The sequence below is a fragment of the Melanerpes formicivorus genome, unplaced genomic scaffold, assembly GCF_026170545.1.
Source record: "Melanerpes formicivorus ecotype bairdi unplaced genomic scaffold, bMelFor1.0.p_v2 SCAF_11, whole genome shotgun sequence".
Lineage (NCBI taxonomy): Eukaryota > Metazoa > Chordata > Aves > Piciformes > Picidae > Melanerpes > Melanerpes formicivorus.
The window spans coordinates 14,743,820-14,757,660 of NW_027142363.1; the positions used below are offsets into that span (position 1 = coordinate 14,743,820).

The following is a 13,841-nucleotide window of genomic DNA, read 5'->3' on the forward strand; positions in this document are numbered from 1 at the left end:
CAAAGCAATGCCCCTGAAGTGGAGAGCTTGGGTTGTAAACAAGGCAGATTTTCCAAGGGAGTTTCCCAGAGGTCCAAAAGAGCACTGAGACATTCAGCCCTTGGTGGCTTTCAGCTGTGCCCACAACTCAAATTCAGTGCATTTCAAAGCATGTTTCAAAGAAGCTATCAGCCTAGGAAGGGAGTAAGTTGTTAATTATTTGACAGTGGCTACAAGGAGCAAGGGGAGTTTGCAATCCATTAATGACTGCAGAATCATTCAGCAGCAAAACATCCAAGGGAGCCTGGGAGATGTATGAGCTGTTTATGAAAGTGATTTTATTGTGAAAAGTGTTAAAGGCATCCTTTAAACTGCTCCTCCTTGGCAGGTTCCACTAGCAATTAATTTCTGTCACACCGCAGGTCAAGTTACTGTAAACCTTGCAGTTATTTGTTTGAAAAATATTCTCATATTCCATTGGTGTATCAAAGATTGTTTTGAATCCTGTGCAAGCCCTGTGAATGGCTGGCTGGGTCCTTTTCCAAGTTAGCCTCGGCAGCAAAGCGTGCAACTTAACAGTTTCACTTTGTGCGACTGCCATTACTAAAGGACCACTGCCACACACTGGCAAACTTTGAAATAATTTTCCTAAAGTCCAGCTGATGGATTGTTCCTTCCATCACCTCTCCTTCCCAAAGGAGCTGTGTGGAAACAAAACTTCTCTCATTTCTTAATCAGACTGATTCCTCTGCAGAATTATATCAGCAGGTGAAATCAAGCTGCATCATCCCAAAAGCTGCTGGTAGGAGGAGAGAGCTGGCCATAGCATGATGAACCAAGTATTTTGTGTAAATATTTTTGCAACAAATCAGCAATGACCAGGAAAGTTGTAAGAACACTGCAAATGACTTTCTGCAGGTATCTTGGCAAGCAGTTGAAGATTTTCCATGTCCCATCAGCTTCTGAGAAAGTCTCAGTGCCATACTACAAGGATAGTTCCACTTCAAGGATAGCTTGCTACAGAAATCTCCCACAGGCTTTCAGCATTGCCTTTGCACACTCATTCGTGGGAAGATGATTAAACTTGTCATAAGGGAGATGCTAACACAGGTTGGCAAGAAAAACATCACTCAAACATCAGATTCAGCTTGTGCTGACACTTCTCAGGCATTAAAGGCGGCCAAATCCTGCACTAATTGCTGGGTCAGATGAATGGGGATGTGGGTTTTCTTCAATGTCTCAGCTCCATCATTTTGTTCTTCCTCCAGTCAGGCATTATCAACAATATTGTGGCCTAAAACACAAATCTGAAGGAATAAATCAGTTCTCTCTTTTACTTCCTTTGGCAAATGGCTTACCGACATGATTACAGAAGCGTTTTAATGGCTTCTGATACTATTTGGTGTCCTGTTTACAGGTGGCTATCTTGTTTTATCAGTTTTCTAGCTGGACTTTTTTCTTCCCTGAAAGTAATGTTCATGACCTTTCATCTTGCTTGTGAGAGTTCCTCAGAGCTACTTGCTGGGTGCTGTGGCCTGCAGTAAAAAGCTTGGCCAATACCTAGTGGAAGTTAACCAGATTGCAACAGACTTTGTATCTGTTTTGAAATACTGTCATTTCAACGTATACTTGAAAACATTTTCAGGTGTATTCTGTAGTAGCTCTGGAATTATTTGTCTTCTCATTAGGTGATCTCTTCAAGGCTGAAGCCACTTCTTCACCCTGCTTGGGAGATACTTCATCTGATACTTTTTTTTTTTAAACAGTCTACAGTACTTTTCCCTTTCTCTGCAAACACTGATCAAGCAGCATTGATTAGAGTGGTGCTCCACTTCTGCCTCTCAGGTAGAAAGCATTTCTTCTTCTGTAGCAGTACATCAACAACTGTTCAAGGCTGTTACCAGTGGAGAAGAAAGCTGATGGGAAGAGCAGTTTCAGAAGTTATTATCTCCCAGCAATTCCAGCACAGCTGAGTCAGAGGCTGAGAGAGACTCTCCATGCCTGTGTCTTCCAGAATCAGTACAAGACATACCAAATAACAAATGGAATGAGCTCCTGAAAAAGAAGCTAGAAGGTAAGGCATCTATTAATCACTCCTAAAGCCTTGCAACAGTGAAAGTATATTTCATTTGCCTAAAAAGCATCATTCCAACGCTTCTTCTTTTTCATGTTTCTCACACTCAAGCTCTACTCACTTGCAACTCACTTGCCCCACCTCTTTAGTAAATGAATCCCCAAAACTGATGCTGAGGCTGTGAGATGTTTTTGAAGTAAATGGCCACATAAAACTTCTGCCTAGTACTTGTGCTCAGTTACAGCTGCTGTAATTCTGTTGCTGCTGTTGTTACAATATTTTAATGACAGAAAAAGCCTTGATACAGCATCAACTCATCAAGCATACAGAAGTTTTGATTCTGAGCATCTTGCATTGGTCACCATGCCTGCAATACACATTGTCAGAGCATTTTTGCCTGAGTGCACCATTTACAACAAGAAAGCAAACCACGGGTAGTTACTCTGCCAGAACCTTTGTGTCTACAAGATGCCTAAACCCCTCAGCTCCCATAATCATTTGGTGGAGTCAAGAGAGCTCATGTGCCTGAACTCTGGTGGCGGGTGCTTTGGAAAACAGAAACAGATTGGAGGCATCTTTCCCCCTCTGAATTTAGTAATTTCAAGTGGATACTCAGTATTTTTTCTGCAATACATACAGAAGAGAAAGAGCACTCCTCTGCTGAAGACTAATTTTTCCTGCATGGTTTTTCCTTTCCCCCCCCCCCCCCCCCCCCCCGAGGTTGAAAGTAGCAGGTTCATCCTCTGAAGAGTCTGATTTTCATTCTGAGTTCACTGTGCATGAGACACTCAGTATAGCCCTTTCAGAGGAGAGGCTTCTGTGTGGTTTTCTGCTGCATCTTGTGCTTGTGTAATAGGTTTCTTAATAATTAGAGCTTCATAGTAATTTAAGACAAAAGACAGTAGTAGTAGTACTAATTGTATAGTACTTTTAGACAATATATGGAAAGTCTATTTAGCTTAGAATTCCCTTTGACCTCAAAAGCCATCAGATCACTGATCAATTTGTCACAAGAGCATCAGCATAATGAGAACTAATTTCTTTCAGTAGCACAGTCTGCATTCAGAGCAGTCAGGATGCCAAGAAGAGATGTGCACAAAGACCTAAACAGCTTTGGCGCACAAAACAAAACACTTTTAGACCAAGCCCAAGCACCCTGACCTGTGTTGGACAAGTCTTAGTCACAGAAATGCCTTCTTTCACATGGCATCAGCACGGTTTTCTTGGCAGCATCACTTTTACACTCATCTGGATGAACTCCACCTGCCACAGAGATGTATAGCTGAACATCCTTTTCCCAGCTCTTCTTGTTTGGTACCCTTGACGCATAGCAGGAGAGCGTAGGCACAGCTCTCTTAACAGCTGTGGGTGTCAGCTTCCCTCAATAACCACACCACGTGGCCTGAATAATCTCCTGCTTGTCTTCACATGTGAAGAGCTGATCTCCTTAGGACCTTTGCAGTATGCACTTTACTGATACAGCACAGCTTTCTTTGTCTAGGGTGAATTGTGCAACCCTTGCTGCAAGAGCCTTCTGACCCTGGTGTCACAGACCTGCCCAGCTGTACAGGGCACACCAGCAGGCAGTTGCATCCTACCCAGGATAGGCAGGTTTCCTATCTCCTGTACAGCAAACTGAAGTTCCTTATCCTGTTTCAGATCTTCCTTAATACCTTCACCTCTCTCCCCATCTCACTCCATTTTAGTACAGCATTTCTTGCTCTGCCCTTGAAAGCATCTGAAATCACTTATCAGAGGAAGGTGCAGCAATAAGTGTTCTGACCTGGCACCGTCCTGTTGCAACATCATTATTGAACTTAGCAGTCAGTAAATCCTGCCTCAGTTCTGCACTCTGTCTCTGCTGTCTGCTTGCTTGCTGTGATAATTTTTAGTGCTTTTACTAGTTTCATCCTTTTCAGAGCATCCACTTTTCCTGCAAAGCTCAGAAATCCTCCTGTCTGTGCAAAAGACACTAAAATGCCAAATAACAAATTGTTGTAGAGCACCAAGCTACAACCATCCTTAGCATTTCCTGATACATTTTTATGTCGGACTTCACATTTTCTATACTGAAAGCTGCTTGAAGCAGAAAGCACATTTGTCCATATTTCTCACCCTGGCACCCAATACAGCGGGAGCCCTTGTGTAACCATGAAGGGCTGTGCACAGTGGGAGCAGGATTTCTCACCTCTTGTTTTGCAGTGTGTGGCTCTCCATGTTCCACTCTTCCCACAGGCACATGTGAGCCTCAAACTTCATTCAAGGAGACCCCTTTCTACCCTAGAGAGATGGTATTTCCATAAAACTCTTATTTGGAAAGTGCTTGTTTCTGTTGTACTTCTTAAATTTTGATGCTTTGCAATGAGATGCAGTTTCCCAGAGGGCAACTTAACCATGGGTCCAATTTTCATCCCATTGTGCCATTGTGTAATGTCTGGAGGAGCCTCCTACTTTTATTAGCTTGCTTTTCATAACTCATCTGTGAAAGCCAAACTTTGCACAGCCAAACACAACAGAAGATGTTCTCCTGGGGAAACAGACATATTCTCCAGGCTTTGTGTACATTTACAGCAATCAAATGGAATGCATAAATTAAAAGGACAGGTAGAAGCTCCAAAGAGTTTAAGCCAGCCAGAGTACTCACACACTACGTACATTTATTAAGGATAGGGTGTTTTCACAAGGAGCATAACTGTTTCACATCTAACTTTCACAGTTGTGGTAAAATACACAGTGGCATTTGAAAGTAGTGGAACTGCTGTGAAACCCTCACTTTGAGTGGTTCCCTGGTAGGAGATCTTGGCACTGGGAGATGGCAGAGAGGAAAACCTTGGAAGAGATCAAAAGCTGAAAGAAAGCACAGCTAAACATCACAGGATTTAAGTGCTGTGAATAGTGAGCTTGTCTCCAGAAGAGCCACATGGGCCTATATCTGAAGGAGATGGGGTCATAGGTGGTAGGGTTATTTGGGGTTTTCAGCTTCTTTTGCCAGAACAAAGCTATTTTCTGCCTACAGACAGGTACCCCCAGTGAGCACCTGGGCTGCAGGGTGGAGGCCAAACAATAGGTAAGCAATGCCTATCAATATGCTGGTGCAAGTGGCAGGCTGGTGAGAGCGTGCAGAGTGGCAAGGTCTCGGCCCTGGGAGTCAGCCATGCTTCCACGCACGGCCTGCGGGCGAAATGGAAACCAGACGGGAACCTCTCCAGCCCCACCAGGCTTGCCTTCCACCGGGTCTGCAATTAATTAAGACTGAAGGGAAGGTTTTGAATAACCCCTTTGTGGAACAAAATACATGCAGTCAAAACCCAGCTGACAAACACAACAAAACTGACTTCATGGTTCCTTATGAGAAAACCATTAATGGCTAGAGAAATGAAGAAACACTTTGTTCAAGTCACTGGTGTGAATGCAGCATATTCAGATTACAAAGCAGTCCTGCCCTGCTATAATAAATATCATATAACTTTATCCATGGGTAACCAGGTATGTAAAAGCCAGGAATAACACATTAGGTCTTAAGTTAGTGTATAGTACCTACTATTACATTTTCATGGAATTCACTCACAAAGAGCCAGCCCTTTGACAGCAGCTGATACCTCTGACACAGCAAGCACCAATGGGGCCGCCACCTGATACTTGCAGCCATGGCTCTGGCTTGCTTTCAGCTTTTTGTCCATGCCTTCCTCCTGTGTCAGCACCCAAGTGAGGTGGGCTGTGTGCTACAAAGCTTAATAAAGAAAGATCTCCTTTACCTCTGTGGCATGTCACCTTCTTTTCCACAGTGGCATATGTTAGAGCCTGCTGACAAACAGTAGCAGGTTGCTCAGGCAGGCAGGAAGAAGTAGGGAAAACATTTACAGTCTCCAGACCTCAGATGGAGTGAAATTTAATGGTGTGTGTTATGTGGCAGGTCACAGCAAAGGCTGTGACAAGCTCCTTTCCCTGTATAACCTGTGAATCACAGAATTGTTAGGGTTGGAAGGGACCTTGAGGATCATGTAGTTCCAACCCCCCTGCAATGGGCAGGGACACCTCACACTAGATCAGGTTGCCCAGAGCCACATCCAGCCTGCCCTTAAGAACATCCAGGGATGGGGCTTCCACCACCTCCCTGGACAACCTGTTCCAGTGTCTCACCACCCTCGTGGTGAAGAACTTCTTCCTAATATCCAATCTGAATCTACCCATTTCTAGGTTTTTCCATTCCCCCTAGTCCTATCACTACATGACACCCTAAAAAGTCTCTCCCCAGCTTTCTTGTAGGCCTCCTTAAGATACTGGAAGGCCACAATTAGGTCTCCTCAGCAATACCCAGAAGCATCTCAGAGAGGTCCAAGCTTGGCTGCTTCTTGCCAGAAATATCTCTAGCAAAGGCTTTGTATGAAGGTTGGTTACCCTCTCTCCATGATGCTTGTGAACCCACCAACCAGGGCCTACCATTAGACAGGAAGTGTCTCTTCATGAAGCATTAGCATCTGAAGCCTCTGAAGTCAGCAAGCACTTTTCTTTCTTTCTTTTTCATTCCAGGTGGGATATCAAGTAATTGTTTTAATTCCAGAACATGAAAAGAACCCATTGCAAGACAAATGAGAAAATCCAGACCTCAGAACAATTCAACTTGCAGAGGTGGTAAGGATGCATATTCAGCAACAGTTTTATGGGCTGTATTCCAAATACCTAGCTACTCAGTAACAAGTCTTCTTTACAGACTCGTGAGCTGGAGCGATGGCAAAGCTTTTCCAGCTACTACTCAATAATCTCAAACATAACCTAGTCCTTCCTCTTCATCTTGTCCTGGCATGTTACAAGACTGAATGTTCCTTACAGGCCCATGAAATATGACATGATTGTACCATCCTCTGAGAAAACAAGGTCATGGAATCATTTTGGTTGGAAAAGGCCCTTTAAGATCATCGGGTCCAACCATTATCTAACTATATCAAGTCTGGTGCTAAACCTTAGCACCACATCTATGTACCTTTTAAACACCTCCAAGGATGGTGTGGCAGTTTAGGCTGGGTGCCTCCTGTCACTGCCACATCAGTTACATCTCCAGTGTCCCAAGTGTCCAACCCAATAAGGTGGACAGAGGAGACATGATGTTTCATAAACCCTGTGCCCTACAAATCCATCTGCAAAGCCTTTCTCTGCCTCTTTCTTCTCCCTCTGCTCCCGTGGGAGACGCTCCCTATTGGGTAACGGTGGGGGAATATCTGAAGGCCTCTTAGGCCTGGCTAGGCCTAATGCCAGGAGGAGAAGGGGGAGGGGGGAGGATGCAGTCTCAGACCTGGCCAGCCTGAGACTAACCTAGCAGTAGGGGAGGACAGAAAGAGCCCTGGTGGAATGGGGTATATCCTCAGGTGGGGAGAAGGGAAGTGTTGGGAGGCTTTTGGGTGTGGTGTAAGAGACTCTGTATGCTTTGGGATATCTTTCCCACTATGTTTTGTAGTTTTCTGTAACACACCAATTTCTTTTCCATTTAAACTTTCCATCACTTTCCAATCCATTTGTATGAGTATCATTGTTTTGTCCATTTCAGGGGCAACAGAGGATCTGTCTGGCCTTAAACCAGCACAGATGGTAATTCAACTGGCTCCCTGGGGAGCTGTCCTGGGTTAACACAACCTGCTCTCAATAAGCCCTGTTCCCCCCACACAGACAAGAGGGTCGAGATAAAGACTTTTACTGGAAATGATATGCAATGACCTCAACCTATTTGCAGAAAAATGCAGAAGCAGCAGCAGAAGCCAGAGACCTCCTTCCACCCTGTGACCTGCATCCTCCTCAGTGGAAAAGACCAACACCTCACAAATGGAAACTGCAAACATCAACCAGAACAGGAAGCCTCTTGTGTTGCAATCTGAATTTCAAGCCCCATGATACTTTGATCCAGCCACCACTTTCATTTTGAAACTGGCATGAGGGCAGCATGGTATTGAATACATGTCAGCAGATTCAACTCAACCTATGACAGAAGCCTCTCCCAGAATTCAATAACTCAGTGAAGAAGTTTCTTCTAATATCTAGTCTTCAAATACTGGTGTGCTTCCCTCTGGCTTAATTCTAGCAAGCCTGGGTTTTGTGCACTTCCCCCTGCAAATCTAGCTTCATCTCTTTCAATGAACCCTACTAGTTTTTCCCCCTTTGAGAGGTGTATCCCATCTCTTGCCAACAGGCCTGATGTCCTGTAAATCAACCCATGATTAAAGATCCCAAAATCCTGTTGGTGACACCAGGCTTGGAGCCAGGCATTAATCTGGATCTGTCTGGATGCATTCCTGTGTGACCTGCACTAGATGATACGATCCTCCTCTGGCAGGGAAGTTGGACTTGATCTTCAGAAGCCCACTCCAACCCCTAACATCCTGTGATCCTGTGACCTGCTGGCTCCTCCTGCTTATTCCCTCATCACTTTCCACAACTGGAGAGTTAGAGGAGAACACTACTTATGCTCCTGTTCCACTCATGTGTAGTCCTAGGGTCCTGAAGTCTCTCTTCATTGCCCTTGGATTTATTATTACTATTTCACCACTGCCCACCTGAAAGATCCATTGTGGATAGTAGTCTGAGGATTGCACTAAGGAAGGAAGCTTCCTACTTACATCACTGAGCCCCAGGGAGGCAGCAGACCTCCCTAAAAAATGGGTCCAGTCTGAATATCCACCTTCTACTCCTTTCAGAAGTGAGTCACCTATGACAATGACCCACCTTTTATTCTTTACTGAGGAGATTTTAATGGGGGGTGTAGACTGACTGAACTTTTGAAACATCTCCAAGATGGGTCATCCTGGTCATCATTCACTTCCTCTTGAAGTGTACTATTTTGCAAGGGCAGCTGGTAAGGGTGGGGTAGTTACTGGGGACGCAATGCCTGCAGTGACTGTTGTACCAGCCGGGAACCTGTTGCCAGTGCCCACTATCCTTTAGGTCAACACCTTTAGTCAGGTGAAGAAAGCAACAATAACCATATGGTGTAAGCCTTCCAGTTAAAAGAAATTTGCTCACTATCACATACCTGACCCACTGAGATCAAGGAGATCATGTTCCAGCTGACAGTGCCCCTGCTGTTTGGTATTTATCTGGCCACAGGGCCTTGATGTCTTTTCTAATGCATACACAAAGCTCTTTCCTCCACACCTGGTAAAAGAAGTCTGCTTCCTCCCTCTTCTTCATTTCAATTGTGTGATCCTAAAATTTATGGTTTCTAAGTAGGCCCAGGTCATATCCTCTACTAAGTGTTGTATGGACAAGGATCTTTATACAGACTCACTCTCAAAACCAGCTGGGACTACTTGATCAGCCACCCTTGGATTTTCAACACTAATCACTCCCAGCCTCTGTGAATCCTCTTGAGGGACCATAACCATTTGATCTAAAAAGAGGACCTGAACAGAACAGATAGGGGTCCCTGTGGAGAACTGAAAGACCTGACTTTTCTTTCCCCCAAATAACTGCAACATTAGCTAACACACAGATGGCCTTAGAAAGATTTCTCACTACAAGCTCATCATAACTTGAGATATATAAAAATGTTAAAGATGAAGTCAAGCTTTTTCTGAAGATGAGATTTTAATTTAAAAGAGACCACTGAAAAGCTAACAGGGTGATCATCCAGACCAAAGATGTGTATTTCCTGAGGAACATAAACACCCATGGTTTCTACTCTTTTCTCCCTAGTTCAAGCTTAGTTTTCAGATCATTCAATATGGCTGGTTACAGCTGCCACCTATGTGATAGGCAGAACTGTGGTAGGGACTCTCCTCCTCCTGGAAATGTTCAGTGACTTCCCTCTCCAAGCACTTACACAAATTGTGATTAACTTAATGCACAAATTTCTTCCTACTAAGGTTTCTCTCATTTCTTCATCAATCACCACATCTCCAGTCAGAGCTCTCCTTCTTCTAGCAACTTTGAGTCTGAGTTTCACACCAACCTTCAGCTTTCATTCATAGGATGAGCAACCCCTTCTTCCAGTCCAGCTGCTTCTTGAGATCCTTCAGAAAATACAAAGGAACAGGTTGCTTTCTCACATCCTGCTTTGACCAAACCACAGGCTTTCTATTAAATAAATGCTCTGGCAACCACAAGAACACAGGAGCTGTCTCCTCCCTAGCTCTAGCTCCAGCCCCTTTGGGTAGATCATAACATCACCCTCTGTTATAACCCACTGAATTCAACAACCCACTCAGGATTTTACCTCATGCTCTAGTCTCTTGTAAACATTGTAAACCAACAGGACACATGTAGCCCTAAGAAAGACTGAAGAACCTGCCACATTTACACACTCAAACCATTAAAAAGTTTCTGAAGATATCTCCTACCAGCTGGACCACATGCTTGATGATCTTCACAAAATAAGCCAAGAATGATACTTTTGTCTAAGTTTTCTAAGTGATACCCACATATAAAATCTTCATTAAGTGCTCTTCAACACAACAGCAAGAATAAGCTGTGTTTGCTCTCCTCAAATTTCACTTAGTGGAATTTCCCTTTTGTCAAGAGAGACCAGCACTGAGCATTCTAGCCAAAAAAAACACATGGGCAGAGCTAGGAATAGATGGAGAAATGGGCTTATGACTAGAAATTAAACCTAAAACTTTATTGTGTTCTCCAGTAACTCTATGTAGTAATTTGGACCTTGTTCTATCACAGATTTGTTAAAAGATCAATCACTTAATTATGAAAACAATAAAAAGGTCTACTCAAAAGTAAACCTCTGACTGAAGGGAGCATTGCTTTCTATAGATCACTGTCCCAAGCAAAACAGAAGAATGATACCAGGAAGGAACAGGAAGAATCTAATGAAAGTGTGACAGAGAGAAAAAGAGGACAGAAAAACAAAGAGCTCTCTAACTGGTAAATATACATAAGATACACATTGGGCATTGGAACAGGCTGCCTGGGGAGGTGGTTGAGTCACCATCCCTGGATGTGTTTAAAAGCCTCATAGAATCATAGAATCAATAAGGTTGGAAGAGCCCTCAAACATCATGAAGTCCAACCTGTCACCCAAGACCTCATGACTACTAAACCATGGCACCAAGTGCCACGCCCAATCCCCCACACCTAATATAGAGGTGGTGCTTGGGCATATGGCTTAGTGGTGGACTTGGTAGAGTAGGATTAATGGTTGGACTCAATGATCTTGAAGGTCTTTTCCAATCTAAATGACTCTATGATTCTAAGACACAGTAATCTTCACAAAAGAATTAAGTTTTACTCTGATCAAACATTATGCATAGGCAGATGTTAGAGAATAACTCAGGATTAAAAAAAAAGACTAACAATCACTTTATGGAGAAAAGGGGTGGGTAAGGACTGTATTTGAAAGTCACTGCTTTCAAAGTGATCAGCGTGAGATGCTGTACTAAAGTAATTCTCAGAAGGTAAAAAGGTGATTAGAAATTGACAAAAATCAGGAGCTCCTCTAGACTCTCAAACACAAGATCATTTAAAATTAGTATTAGTACAGGAATTTACTGAGGCCATTGCATCAAGCAAAGTTTTAATCAACTCCTTGCTCTTTCTCTGTGTCATGTTCGTCCTCCACTGCTATTTTTTTTCAAATACAAGACCACTTGTCTGCCAAGTGCTACCAATAGCACATAAATATTGTTTACATTACTATTCATAGAACAGTTTATTACAGTAATTTTTGTGTGACTGTTGCTCTCCACAAGAATGCTTTCAATGTCAAAGCAAGACGGCTGCTGAGATCCTGCTTGAAAGCATTTTTTATTATCCATGGAGTATAAAAATAAAAAGCCCACATTTCTTAGCATTTTAGTAATTTGACAGAGTCCTGAAGCTTAGATCTGAATGCACAGCAAAATATGATAACTTCGACTATTCGAAGCTATGTGGAGCATGGGATCATCAAAGAGGTGCTGAAACCCTTGCATTAAAAGAGATTAATAAAGTCATGAAATGGTCCAGCTGCCCATGGCAGGCCACTCCTCAGGCCTGCAGGCTCTGAATCATGCCAAGCACCCATTCAGGAAGAACATCCACTCACCTGATGTTTCCTCTTGGGTTAATTTTAGACAGCTGTAACAAACTCCTCTGCAATCTCCAGTCATCTCCAAACTCCAGTGTCAAAACTCAACTGGACCAGTGCTTGAGCCATCTGGTTTTGCAGTTACACATACTGGGATGTGAGGACAGGGCTAGGGGCCTCCAGAGGTCCTTTCCAAGCCAAATCTTTCCATAGTTCCGTGAGAAGATTGCATTTTCTCTATCCATATGAGTTTCCATCATGCTGAAATCTCTTTTATTCCCCTTCCCAAATAAACTGTAGAAAATTGTCTCTCAGCCCCACCTGTAAAAAAGAAGACTATCACATCTGACAATTAGTTAGTTTAACTGAACACCTACTGCCTGATTATAATGGAAAGAGAAGTACTGTGAATTGCATACAGCTCTAAAAATAGGGACTGAAGAAAACCCATAAGAAATCCTCTGTGTATAATTTCTGAGAAATATACTCAGCTAGCAACGTTAGCTGTCAACTAACTGTGACTTGGGTACATACAGGAAAAAACAACTCAGCACATATTCCTCTGAGTATCTAAAGATGAAATGTCCACACCTTTCACAGCTGAATCATTTTAAGCTTCCATTTACAAAGTTCCTATTCATTTCAGTAGTCAAGTATGCTCTGGAAGTGCATATTGACAAACAAAGGGGCTTTTGCTAGGCATGCAAACAGCAGGAAAAAGCACTATTGCTTTGCAGCTTGCCAGTATAGCAGAATGAGGTGGACTGGAGACCAGGATGAAGATAGTATGAAGGAAAAAGCAATAGAGAACTTGAATCTTCTGACATGATCTTTTGCTTTGTTGGTTTGGTTTTTAGGAGCCTTGGCAACAGAAATACCTTGAGATATATCCTACTTTGACTACTCTTGGTAAATTAAGCACATTATACTCCTATTTCCACTTGGATATTACACTAGACCATGAACTGTTTTGCACTTGTCCATAATCTGCTTAATATTAAACCAAACTCATCTCATAAACACAATAGTAAAGAATTAAATCTCTCCCACAAGTTGTTAAGTGGGTAAATCATTCTTGTCTTAGGCATAACAAATCTCACAGCTTCCACACTGTTAGGCATTCAGATTTTCTCTAAAGTGCTGATAAAAGCACCACTTTCCAATGGGCACTGCCTCCTGCTTTGCCCTGGCCTGGGTGGGCGGCAGAACAGGAATCCTATTTCTGGAGTTTGTTTCGTACCTACAGATACTGTAACAACAGCCTGCAAAAGGCTTCAGGCATAAATGCCGTGGGACAGGTTAGGCACATAGTAGAATACAAAATAGGGGAAAGGATCTCATGTCTGGAAAGCCTCTAGAATCTTCTTCCATTATCTCACTTCCTAATTAAAAGTATTACTTTTCCTTACCAGTGCCCCTGCACCATGCCTATGGCACTTTCAGGATGACAAGATCATTTGTCATGTCATTATTAAAGCAGGGAGTGCTGATGCCAAGCAACCTGCAGAGCAAAGGCTCAGCACTGTGGTGGCTCCCAGGCTGTGCTCTGAGGGTGCCTGTCCGTACCCCTTTGCTCCCACTTCCTTACTGGAAAAAGGCAGTGGAGCACAGGTTTCCTCTACTAAACACTTGCAGATCTCTGAATAGAAAATGCTTTCAGTCTCCCTGAGCAGCAGATGCTTAGCAGTCAGGTTTGAAAAATAGTATTTTCCAGATTCAGGCAAATCTGGTTTTATAACATGCTTAGGGAGCAGGAATGACACATGCTGTGTCACCTGCTGCAAATAC

General features: G+C 43.2%; 1 long non-coding RNA gene across 1 annotated transcript; it reads left to right on the forward strand.

Annotated features, from left to right (window-relative positions):
* The first annotated feature begins 1,618 nt into the window (after positions 1 to 1,618).
* Positions 1,619 to 10,811, forward strand: LOC137444198 (uncharacterized). The gene is made up of 3 exons (XR_010988096.1): positions 1,619 to 2,053; positions 6,584 to 6,685; positions 7,596 to 10,811. It is a non-coding gene; the product is annotated as an uncharacterized lncRNA (long non-coding RNA).
* The last annotated feature ends 3,030 nt before the right edge of the window (positions 10,812 to 13,841 follow it).